The following is a 13,142-nucleotide window of genomic DNA, read 5'->3' on the forward strand; positions in this document are numbered from 1 at the left end:
GTGTGTGTGCCTTGACCACTATGGCAAAATTACTGGACCACTTCTTTCAGTGTCAGGTTTCTAAGTGCCAACTGGAGACCCAGCGTGAGAGGGTGTGTGTATATATGCCTTGGTGTGCATGCATGCAAGTGTGTTTGTGTGTATATACGTGCATGTGCATGTGCAAGCTACAAGCACATGACACAAGCATGTGTTTGAATAAGGAAGTGTTTGAACACAGATGTCTAAATGTGTGTAAGATTTAATGACCAGTTTTATGCCACTCATCTGTATCTCACACTTCTATAACGCCAAAACCCATAAAATAAATACGTAATTTTCTATTTTCTTTTGCTTAATAACCTGACAAAACTGCCTCTTTGAAGGACTGAATTTGCAAACACTGAAGAAAAGTTAACAACATTTTTAAATATCATTCAAATCCATTGTCACAGTATGTGTTTGAAAGGCTGGCTGGAGAAGTGACACAAACTGTAAATACAATTAAAAACATGATCATTAACATTACTCATCAAGAATGTTCACCTTGATGAGATGGAGGAATTAAGCCCACCAGGAATTAATTCTTGTATTATGAAAAAGACAGGAGATCTGAGCAGTTTCTTGCACCACCCTGCTGTGGCTTACAGCCAGATCTTACAAATTGCTTCACTGCGTAAGCCTCTGAGGACAGATTAGAGACACTTTGTGATAACTGATATTGAAGTGATAGAAGTCAAATCCAGGAAACAGGGTGTGATAGAGCAGTTGCTCACTGGGGGCTCTGCAAGTATTACAAGAGTGGATGGACAGAATTCAGAGGGAGTGAGGAAAGATCAACAGTCACTGTAGCAAACGACTCTAAAAGATACACATGAAAGACAATTCTGCTTGACTGATGCCCGACTCTTTGGCTGTCATGGGAGCCTGCGACGGCCAGATTTCACTGTGTTCCTTTGAAAGTTAAAACACATGTAGGGTTTATGGAGGTGAAATATGGTCTCCAACTCCATCCAGGAATCACTCTACCTATGAGAACATCAGGGGGTTGGCTCGTCACACAACTAAGCCAGCAAACTCACATATAGTCACAGACAAAGAGGGATGAATCTGAGAGGGAGAGTGTTAAGCCCCTCAGTCCTCCTCTAAAATAAAAACAGTGATGACCTGAGGCTCCCTCTTTGAAAGTCTATACTGCTCTTAACTGCTCTTCCACAGCCATACACACACACACACACACACACACACATCATTCCCTACAAACACAAGAGTAATTGTTCATTTCCCCTCGTTACCTAACAGTGGAACTGGACCAATTAGTGAGTTTGAGGGCTGATTTAGAATAAGATAAATAAACTCAGCGACCAACCGCACACGCCCACACACACAGTGCAGGACTGCAGTGGGGAGAAGAACGGAATGTGGGACATCAGGAGAGATGCCGCAACAAATTAAGATATAAGATAGAGAATTACAGATTTCTTTTTTGCCTCGCTGATAAAAATCCTCAAACACAAACAGCCTCCCCTTCCTAACCCTGCCCACATGCACACACAGACATAACCCAGAGCACAGCACAGCAGGCTACAGTTTCTCATTTCGTCCTGGAGTATAAAAGGTTACAACAGCGGAGAGTCGGTCCAATCCTCACCAGGATCTGTCGAATTGTCCAGCACGCCCCGCTGTGCTGTGGAGGCTGGATTAGCCTCCCAGCACACACTGTAGACTGCCGAGGTCACAGGGATTTGCTTGGAAACAGTCCACATTACAAACCACATCCACACAACGCTGTGAAAGTATATGACATCATTCACCCGTGTCATCGGAGAGCTCTTCAAAGTGAGCGCAACTGTACGTGCTATAGTGGCCGTGAGGGCAATCCAGGCTATGCATGATTCACTCTATTTTCTAGTGTTTGTTTGCACATTTGGATGACCCTACTGCATATAGGTGGAAACATAATGGGCTAATCAATAAAAACAGCTGCATTACAACATGGAGGGGAATGCAGGTTGACTCTGCAAAGGAATTCAACTCAGAAGATGCTCCGAGCAATTCAGAGCAGAGTGGGTAAAGATTTATGACAATAATCGTTTCTGTGGGAAACGTATGAAATGAGCTGTCATGTGAGACGCTTTGAAAGACCTTCTCTTTGATATCAGATTAGAGAGGAAAGACAGTGCCCAAGGGTGTGTGTCTGCGTGGGTGTGCGTACATGTGTGTTTATGTCTGTTAAGTTTGAGAACACTGTACAGTACGTGCATCAGGGGGCCGGTGCTGTTTTATGTGTAGCTGCATGAGAGGTAACTTGTCATGAGAAGTGGCTTCACAGTGACAGGACAGGTAGCTGGTCTGTCACAAATGTGAGCTGGGAGCAAATTAATTAGTCAGCTGTCCCCTTGATAGACGTATTTAAAGCAAATATTTCTTTATGATGTCGCTGGTGTAATATATATGTAGATAGACTGTTTCTGAGGTTGTCAGGTGCTTATAAATGTTCACACATCTTCCATCTTCCTTCAGCGGTCTTCGGTGTGTGCATGTGTGTGTAAAAAGAAAAGAGTGTGTGTGCATTGTATGTGGGTCCGGGGCTGGTCTGTGACTGGAGTTGAGCAGCGATTAGGTGATGCTTTGTGGTAGCGGTGAGTGCGGTGAACTTCTAACGGTGTTTTGGCCGAGGCCAGGAAACCACAGCTAGCGCATTACCAGACAGATGAAAACCAAGAAGTGTGTGAGTGAGTGCGTGTGTGTGCATGTGTGTGTGTGAAGACCACCCAGACTGCTGAGGGAATTTTTTTTTCTAGCCAGTAGAGGTGAAGCAAGAGTGTAAGAAAAATGGAGAGACAGAGGATGAGGAAAATGGGTGAAAACTGTCAAAGAGAAAGGAGAGGATTAGAAATTGGTGACAGAGAAATTTTGGATTTCAGAAGACTAAGTGTAGGTTAAGCAGGCATACAAATACATACCAGTACACACACACACACACACAAATACTGTACATACACATGCAGGAGACAACATCCTGTCCCTGTATGGTGACCGTGACTGTAACAGTCGTGTGCGTGTCATTTAGCCATTATGTTGATGGAATGATTCCTATCATGAGCGACCGGGGGTCACACTGTAAACATCATGTCTGAGAGAGAGAGAGAGAGAGACAGAGAAACTGTAAGGGGTGGAGGGGGAGGAGGATTTGAGGGGAAAAATGGACAAAAATAGTATGTTTGTGTGAGTGTGTACTGTCAGTGGAGGGTCCTCTATACAGCAGCTATCAGCTCCAGCATCAATGTCCTGGCTCCAGACGTCTATGGTAGCCCCCCGCCTGAACAGCACTCCCCTCCCTTGCTCTCTCTCTCTATCCTTCCTCCCTCACCTATTCTCCTTTCCTCACCTGTTTCCTCTGGCCTCCACAAGAATCCATACATTAAGTGCCTGAATGTGTGTGGAGCAGGTGTTGGAGCTATTTATGCAGCACTAAGTGTAAATGTATGATCACTGATGTGCAATGTGCCTTTTAGATAATTAAAATGAATGCATATAGCCCAGGGAAACAGAGTGAGCAAAGTGAACGGTGTGTACCAGAGCTGAATAGTGTAAATATTTTCAAGATGTGTGTGTATGTTTCTGTGCGCGTGTATGTGCTATGGTGTGATGTGCTTTGGCTACAAGCCAACTAACTATCAGCTGTGATCAGAGTTGGAGAAGAGAGTTACACACCTCTGAATATACAGAGGAAGACAAAAATGACAAATGTCATCATAGTTAATCTGTTGTGCTTAAAAAGTTGCATATAGAGGAATTTCATTGCTTCCCTTAGTCTGCCCGCTCTTCCTTTACTCCTTTGTTCCTTCCTTCCTTTCCGCAAACTTGAAGTGTTTGCCTTAAAGCGTCAATTCCTCAGCTCTCTCCTAGATTCCCTGGAGGCCCTGCTGTGAGCACCAGCAGAAAAAGCCACTGCTACAAAAGTGATATTTATGTCAGAAGGGTGTTGGAGAGAAGGGATAGGCAGTTAGCACTGGATAGTGCAGTGGTTTGTGGTTTCCTGAGAGCAACCTGGGAGGCTTTTAAATGTCGCTCAGGGACAGACGGCAGGTAGGCAGGTAGAGGACAACAATGGAAACAATGACAATTCCCTCGGGAGTGGCAGGCAGAGAAGACACAGAGGCCATAGTGTGCTCTACCGCTCCATATCCTGTCCTTTAGAAAAAAGTAGAAAGCAATCACGACACAAGATCTTGAAGGGGACTAGGGTGGAGGAGCTGGAGATCAGGGAAGTAAAGTGGGTAATGTGTTTGGAGTGCATGTGCACATGAGCTTGCATGTGGAACAACAGTGGCTGGTATTTGTCGGGGTTAGACCTGTGACAATATGTAAATCTGTATGTTTCATGTGATAGCAGCGTGACGCAAGTATGACATGGGGGTTAGGAATGTGCTCCCTGTGACGTGTGGTTGAGGGGTGAAGGGTTTCTTCTGATTGTCAGGATTCAGAATTCCTGCATGGCCCAGATTCCTATTCAGCCCTTCTCCAACCCTGGGAATCTATGGGAATGTTTGTGTGTGAGTGTGAGTGTTAGTGTGTGTGTGCATGAATCTGTGCAAGTGCACTAGCCCTCTCTTTTCCACTACAGAGAGGGCATTGTCTAATCCTGGGCCAGGCCACGACAAATGTCCCTAACTGTTCTAGTGCGTGTACATGCATATGTGTGGACCCTATAAACATGTGCATTCATGACCTGTGACTTTGCGAGCTGTCATCTTCACCAGAAAAATACCACACTTTTTGTTTTAAACCAAATGTAGGATTTGATGTCTCCACACATCCAAAAGTTGTTTGGTTTCCTGCTACAAGAACGAAGATCCTCTTTTGCTGTTGCTCCAAATTTTAGATCTGAACTTTAGCTCACAAAGTCTTAGAGAAGACAGTTGAGTGCAAAAATGATTAATTATTCTCTTGTTTTCTTTAGCTTTCTCTTTATATTTTATGGTTTGTATAGTTTGCGTCTCAACTTGTCCGTCTCTTCCATTATTTTCTTTTCTCTGCTCTGTAAAGCACTTAAGTTTAGTGCTATGAGTTTTGTGATGAAAGCAGCTCAGAAAACATTTTTGGTAATAGAGAGAGAGAGGAGAAGACAATGTTTGTCCTGTGGTATTTTTAAAATCAGATTTTTGTATTACTCAGTTCCACCCATCTTTAATATTCCAAACAAACACAATAAATCCCTAGATTTGTTTTGAATAAAACACAAAGTGAGGTCTAGACATACAGGAGACTGTTTACATGAGTGTTGAAAGCTGTGCATGTAGGACATAGCTCTCCAAGTTCCCCCTGTACCTCAACATGGGTCTGTCTCTCTCTGTCTGCCTATCTGTGTGATCGCTGGCCAGGCCTGCCGACTAAAGTGGCTCATGTGGGGCTGGCAGTGTGCAGGTGATGACTAGTAAGAGCTAATGATACTTAATGCCCTTTCCAACAGCGTACACACACATACACGTACCTACAAAACCCCCACGTGCACATTACAGACAAGAAAACACATTGCTCAAGCATGGATGTCTGTACACACATGCTTGCACACACACACGCACACACACACACACACACACACACACTCACGTGCACATACTGACTTAATGATGGTTAATGCCCTATCCAATCCCCCTGTGCAGCATCAAAGCATCCCGCAGAGCAATGCTGATACAGCGATGCTAGCAGGGATTAGGTTGGGAGAATGGACCACTGGGACGGGAGTTAGGTAAAGAGAACAAAGAAGCAATCACAGACACACTTAAATGTCGCACACATGTGCACACACCCCAGGGCAAACACACGCACACATAGCATAGCCCAATGGGGGCACTGCACAGGAATGTCCAGAAAGTGAGGATGTAGAAAACAGAAGGTGGAGAGATGAATGAAGCAGGGAGAGAAAAAATGGGAAGAAATCTTAATTTCATAGGGGTAGGTTAACTGAATGCAGAAACAGCCGGCAGGTCACTATGATGGCATAAGGCAAGTATAATTCTAGCTAAGACTGGACTTCACAGGTGTATTTTCCATCTGCCATTAAGGGAGGCTGGAGGGAATTCTGCCACTGCAGAGCCTCTGCAACTGCAGCCAGACTTACTCACATCTCTATTACATGTCTGAGAATGAGCAAAAGAGGAAATCTGGACTTTTTACATGCATGGCAAGAGGCCAAACCAAATCTCTTTAAACCAACAGCAGCCACATGTCCTCATTGGTATGGGGTAAGATTTCATCAAGTGCTGATCTAAGTTCAGGTCTAGATGTTATCCATGGGTACTGTTAAATATATGGAGCAGATGAGCGGATCATAGTTCTGTGAGTGCAGCAGTAAAGGAGGAGCGAGCCAGGAGTGGATTTGAGCAGTCTTCTAACTAGATCCAGTGTCCTCCTGTTTCTGCCATTCAACCAAATGAAGTCATAATAGAGCCTGACACTAATACTCATCGGGTTTCATTTACTGTTGTATCCACTGCTGAGAATCTTCCTCGAATCCTTGTGCAGGAAAGAACACCTCTCTGTAAGAGATACCTTTTCAGGATGTGTGGAAAAGTGGTGAAATTTGTAACCATTTTCCACACATCTTTGCTATTATTTCAACAGATTTCAGTGGCGTGTGTTTGTCCTGCGCTCATGAAACATTTCCTTCATGTGGCATAAACTGCTTTGATTTAGTGAGAAATGAAAAATGCCCTCTGGCACATGTCATGTAACGAACATATATGAAAGTCAGACAAAATTTACATGCCAAAACAACAGATTAATGGACTATGGGCAGGGCTATAAATGCCTTTCTGCCTTCCAAAGCTATGTCCTACCCACAACAGCTGCCTGTCAGTCCTGTCCACATGTTGGAGGCAGTTGTATGTTGTGTAGTGCCGACTGTTCCAACACTTCCTGTTCCATTACTGAAGTGCTTGACCTTTCACCCCCCTCCCCTCTGTCTCATGACAGGGTGTGTGTGTGGGAGGACAAGGAGCGGACATAGAGTGTGTACGTGCACGTGTGTATGTGTGTGTGCGGTATACCGGGGTATGAATAAGTCCCAGAGGGCATGAATATGTTTCCCATGACATGGCCTCAGACTAAACAGCCGCTCTCTCCACCCAGACATCCGCCTGTCATTCTCCCCTAAACCGCAGCAAGCGGAAAAGAGCACAAAACATGGGAACACAAACATACACACGCATCTCTCTTTTCTGTCTTGTTATCTCCTCTTTTCTCCTCCTCCCTCCCTCTCTGTTTCTCTGCTCTTTTGTAGCCGAGTCCTCCCCGTGGCCCTCCTTGTCCAGGTGAAAGACTTCTCCTCGCCCTCTCCCTCGCTCTTTGTGCCGAGTGAATGAGAGAATGAGAGAATAAGAGAGGGAAAGATAAAGAGAGAGTGCCTTCGGACACAAAGGGCAGTGTACCCCTCCCAGGAAGTCTGGGAGAGAGGGAGAAAAAAAAAACACATCTTTAGAGGAAGGAGGAGGGGAGGACAGCATTGTACCCTCCTTCCTGACTCTTTGTGTGTGTGTGTGCATGCCTCTGTGTGTGTGTATGTGTGTGCAAGCTCATGTGTGACCGCAAGAGAAACTGAATGCCAAAGCAGTCAGTCTATTCAGATAGAAAAAAGCTAACACACTTAGACCTCACCCTCGTACACACACATTCTGGTCTCTCTCTCTCTCTCTGTTACACAGCACACACACACACACACACACACACTAATGCACACAACCATTTAGGCCCTCTTTAAGGCGGCGCCCAAGCATTGACTACCAGTTGCATTGTGTGCAATAAAAGATCCCCTTTCATCGTGGCCTTAACCGTTTCAAAGAACTAAGCGGAGAGGATCAGACTGCCTGAATCCAACTGAAGACATTACTGTCACAGTTACAGTAAAAGACAGCCAAGGTGTGGCTCAAGCACCACTAATGCAGAACTCCTGCCCCCTGGGCAAGGCTCTGGTTGTTGATTTCCACTAAAGATCTATTACTCTAATGTTCCTCATAGATAAGCCGCCTTCAAAGGTGTAGAGCTTACCGCCATTATTGGCTGTTTGTTTGGTAAGAGTCTCCACCTGAGCAAGGGAGAAAGGGATTGGCAGGGAGGCAAGAAGAAAGAGAAAGAGAGAGAGAGAGAGAGAGAGAGAGCAGAAGAGGAAGTGAGAGGGAAGACCTCAGGGTATGGCTCTAGCGAAGTTATTTTGTGTGTGTGTGTGTGTGTGTGTGTAAGAGAGAGAGAGCCATGAAAAACATCCCTCTCAAGGGCAACAATGTAAGCCTATTTGTTTACATGCTTTTGCTGCTTTGTTATGTACTGTACCTGCATGCAATTTTATGCTTGAGCAACAGGCCAGAAACTTTTCCATACAAGTTGTTGTTTTTTTCTGAGACAATAAGAATTCTTCAAAATGAAATGTATCAAGTCATCTCTCCTCAGCCTGCCCCCCCCACCCCCGCCCCACCACAGCTTTGTCTGACTGACACGTTTCACCATTGATGATAGAAACAGACACCTGACTGCTGATCGCATCTGTCACATCTTTCTGAGGGTACATTCAGTCGCCAGGGTGGTCCATCACCCACCGCACAAAAGCCACCCGGAGCCTGGAGTTTGTATGAGTGCCTGTGGATATAGCGTGGGTGTGTGTGTGTGTACTTCTCTGAACATAAACAGGGGTGTTTCTCATATGATGTGGCCAGTTGTTTTGCTGCGCTAAATCACCAGCTCTTGTCAGAAATGCTTCCAGTTTGAAATTGGCTACAACGGAGCTAGGGGCACATTGACACCCACACACACACGCTGCCTTTGATCACAGAGCCGATAACATACTTCAGTAGTTCTGTTGACGGTGAAGAGGAAATATGATAAATCACATTATTGTAACTACCGGACTGTGTAACCCCATGCTCTAGTTGAAATTTGAAACAGAGATGGGGAGAGAAAGAGTGAGTGTGAGCGATAGAGTGGCATAAGAGAGAGGGAGTGAAAGGGCCAAGGCGGATGAATGGAAATGTACCTCTGCTTCTTCATGCTTCCGTTCCCCCCTTAAGACAAGCTCCTTGCCATGGTTACTCTATCAATCACAGCATAAAGCAGTCAAATATCCAGTGCTTTACCTTTCTTCCTGTGCCAAGCCTTCCTCTCTTACATTCACATGCACACAAGTGTACACACACTCACACACTTTGGAGAGGAAACACTAAACGATCTATCAGAGCACACTGTGCATCTGCAACTCATGGAACAATGCATGGAATAAGAATAATAAAATGTCAATTTCTTTTTACTCCTCCAACTGCTGCAATCTTGGCCATCACACACGCTGTGCTTAAACACACAAAATTACATGCACGCACATGAAGATCTTATTCCTCTCTGGGGAAATAGAAAGGAATCACTGTGGGCTGTCAGTCATTCTTCAGGTTCACAGTGGAGGGTGATAAAAAGAACAGTTAAGAGGCACATTGGTGAGTGTGTGTGTTGAGGGATGAGCATGGGTCACAATGTCTGCATCCTCTGCTCCTAATACTGCTCAGGAGTCTTTAGTTCGTCATTCAGCAGCAGACCCGAGATCTGAAGAGAGGAGATGACCGGTGTGGCTCTGTCGGTTGAGAGATATGTTGTTCTGCAAGCAATATAAGGCAGCTTTCCTGAGGCCGCGATGGCCAAGGCAGGGCAGGACGGTCTCCTACTGAATACTTGCAGGAAAAAATAAAAGGAAAAGAAACCACATGAACTTCCATTCTGTCCCTCAAACACACAGACCCACACAGCAATCCATCTGCATGCCCCGGCAGCATCCATGTATGATGTGGTGAAAGCGCAACCAGGGACTCTACCCACCACATCTGCAGGCTCACTGGAAAACAATAGGAGTGTGAAAATGAGCGACAGACATCTTACCACACACACCGCAGTCACCTATAAATGGAAAAAAATATTGTACTGAACACACACACACACACACACACACACAGATACTGACACACACATATTAGAGATGCCCATAAAATGGGGACACAGAAACCCCAATTCTAATTGTGAAACTCCCATACTGTGGAGCCTGCAAAATCTTTAAGCGCTCTCTTTCTCATTTCTTTTGCGGCCGTTTATTTGCGCTGAAAATATCTGCGCCAGCCGACACAATGCACATGTGGTAGTCATCAATCATAATTATCATGGTTTAAAAAAGCCACAGCTGTTATTTGATTTTAAAAACAAGCCATAGCGCAGCGCCTTCCAACGATACGTCAAGTTGTCAGCGGAGGCCTTGGCCTGCACAGCAGAAATGTCTCTCTCTCTCTCCCGCTTCCCAATGAGCTCGTTGGAGAGCACAGCCGAGCTGAGCTGCATTCAACCTTTCCCCATGACTCACCACTGTGTGTCTTTATTTTTAAACATTTTCTCTCTCCATTGCTGCGTGTTTATTCTGTCTGAGTGAGGCCGCTATTATGGACTTCACACAACGTTTGTTTATGGCTTCTTTAATCAGGACCAGATAATGGAGAGTTGTCTCCATCCGTGGGCGCATCCCCAGAAGCTGGGTGATGTGCGTGCGTGTTGTTATACTTTAATGATCCCCCAAGAACGTTCCGCTACATATTTTTCTCAGTAGAATATTAGTACACAGCCAATGAATAGGATTAAGGTGTGTATGTGTATTGTTCATGAGGCCCCGTGAGGTGATTGTGTGTTATATGTGATGTCACCCAGTCTTGATTATGTCAATTGGTTTACTGTTACTGCAGGCTGTGTCATCTCCATGGCAACTTTGTTATCACTTATATTTACCTCTGACTTTAATCAGGCAGCATAGTGCATTACACTTGTTGTATTCATTCCCAAATTACTGCCTGGAGCCTGAGCAGATTGAGCCAAAAATGGGACAAACATAAAGTACATGATTCACATGACATCAGCACAGTACTTGTTGTTATTGAGAGGGAGACCAGGGGTCCCAAGGCACCCCATGTCAGTAACACTGTTTGTTATTAATTGTAAATTTGCTTAAATGAACTGAATTATTTTATTTTATTTAGTAATTAATTACACTGTATTATATTTTTAGGTGTGGTGGAGTTTGTATTACAAACTGCATTGTGGTATCCTTAAAGCACTATACCTCCTAAAACATTTGCAAAGTCCTTGAATGTTTTGACATCTCTATTTACTCTGGTTTGCGGCCTTCTTCTCCTCTTTTTTTGGCTCATTGCTACCTTTTATTGCACATTACCACCACCAGCTGTCAATATGCATTACCACTCTCATAAATGTGTATAATGTCACTTCTGTGGATGCTGTGGGCTTCCAGAACACAAGATACAAACAATACAGGGACCTACTAGTCAAAACATACAATGAAGTTAAAGGTCCAGTCTGTAACATTTACAAGGATCTATTGGCAGAAATGGTATATAATATTTATAGATATGTTTTTGTTGTGTATAATCAACTGAAAGTAGTCCGCCATGTTGAACCACCATGTTTCTGTAGCCCAGAATGGACAAACCAAACACTGGCTCTAAATAGGGTGTTTCAACGTAGTTTTTCCTACACGCTTGGAACGGAAGGATGAAGCAAGGGCGTTGAAGTCAATCGAGTTGAAGTTGATGCCACTAAATTCTACACACTGGTACTTTAAAGTTAGTAATTATGACGTGACTAATGAACTTGGATGATTAATGCTTTACTTTGTTGTGTTACAGACAAAAGAAATTAGAAAATCAAGGCATTGATTAAAAGCATCCCCCCGCCTTATGCGTTCCTGAGTAACGCCTTGAACTCCGCTCTCTCTGTTGGACCTCACAAGAGGGGGCATCTGTAACAGGAAATTCCTACGCAGGGAAACTAACATGCCATTATTATGCTTTCATAAGGAAAATATTCAATGTCGGCAGAGGCTGTAAAAAGGCTACATAATTATCTGACCTAAGAACACAGCTAACGTTGCAAGCTCATCGCATGACGAGGACACACCTCCTCACCAATAGTGACAGTGGGAGTTCACGCCCCAGCGCCTGACTGAATGTTACACCAAAACTGTTTGTGCACTGAATTTGCCTTGTCACAACTGCTAAATATGACAGGCCACTGAAATACCCAAATTGGTGAACCAGAGTATTGCCATGCAGTGTTTTTTCCACATCGCCCCTGAAGCTGAATATAGATCGTGCCTGCGGATAAATTCATCCAGCCCCCCATCAGCTTGGCTGACTTGACAAACAAACAGCCAGTGTGTCAAAACTCCCAACTGCAATGGGCTTCTGAGAGCACAGTTTACACTTGCTAGCCCGGTGGTCTGGCTTTATGAGCAATGGTTAGTGTCATACACACACACACACACATACACACACACACATACAAGCCTCACTCTTGAAGACTCATGCAAGTCCCCAAGGGCTGTGAAAGCAAAGAAGGGGTGACGTAACATCTCTTTGCTTTCATTGTGTTTATCAAAGAGATGACCTTACATGACTGGGGCCACAGGGTTATGTATGTTTTCTACCAGAGGCTGACACATCAGTTGTCCTCATACTATCCCAAGTGTTAAAAAACTTACTTACGTGTGTGTGTGTGTGTGCATGCATGTATCTGAGCATCCTGCACCTCTCCCTCTTTGACCGCAACGCAGCTGCGTCAACACTCACCCCCCAACACACCCTCTCACGTCAGAGTGTGTGTCTGAGACACAGGGAAATGGAGTGTGTCTGTGTTAAAGCAATGAACAAAGGGGGAAAGGAGGGGGTCTCCTGAGAAACCCGAGGAAGGAGAAAAGAAGAGGAGAGGCAGAGGGGGGAGAGAGATAGATATGGAGGGAGACTGAGGGGTCAGATCTCAGAGAAGGTAGAGTGAGACATCTGGAAAAGAGAAAGAGTCACTGGGACGAGGAGGAAATTACAGCTGCCCAACAATGATTCATTGGGGAAAATTCTCTTCTACGTCTCCCTCTCCTCCCTCTCGTCCTCCATCCTCTCTACCTAACCCTCTAACCTCTCTCTGTGCACTACTCCCAACTTTGGATGATTGATGGCCATGTGAAAAATGCTTTCTAAACATTTGTGATTGTACATGCCCTGAGTACCTTCAAAGAACATTGATAAAGTATAAACTGATTAATACTTTGATACTAATGCCCCCCCCCCCCCCCC

The 13,142-nt window shown here is 44.7% G+C and overlaps 1 protein-coding gene across 1 annotated transcript in view; it reads left to right on the forward strand.

Moving 5' to 3' along the window:
• The window catches only part of LOC118324080 (leucine-rich repeat-containing G-protein coupled receptor 6), a 35,720-nt gene that overhangs the window by 1,084 nt on the left and 21,494 nt on the right, over positions 1-13,142 (forward strand). The window lies entirely within an intron of this gene.

The sequence above is a fragment of the Morone saxatilis genome, unplaced genomic scaffold (assembly GCF_004916995.1).
Source record: "Morone saxatilis isolate NCDOM2014 unplaced genomic scaffold, NCSU_SB_2.0 Contig15, whole genome shotgun sequence".
Classification (NCBI taxonomy): Eukaryota; Metazoa; Chordata; class Actinopteri; family Moronidae; genus Morone; species Morone saxatilis.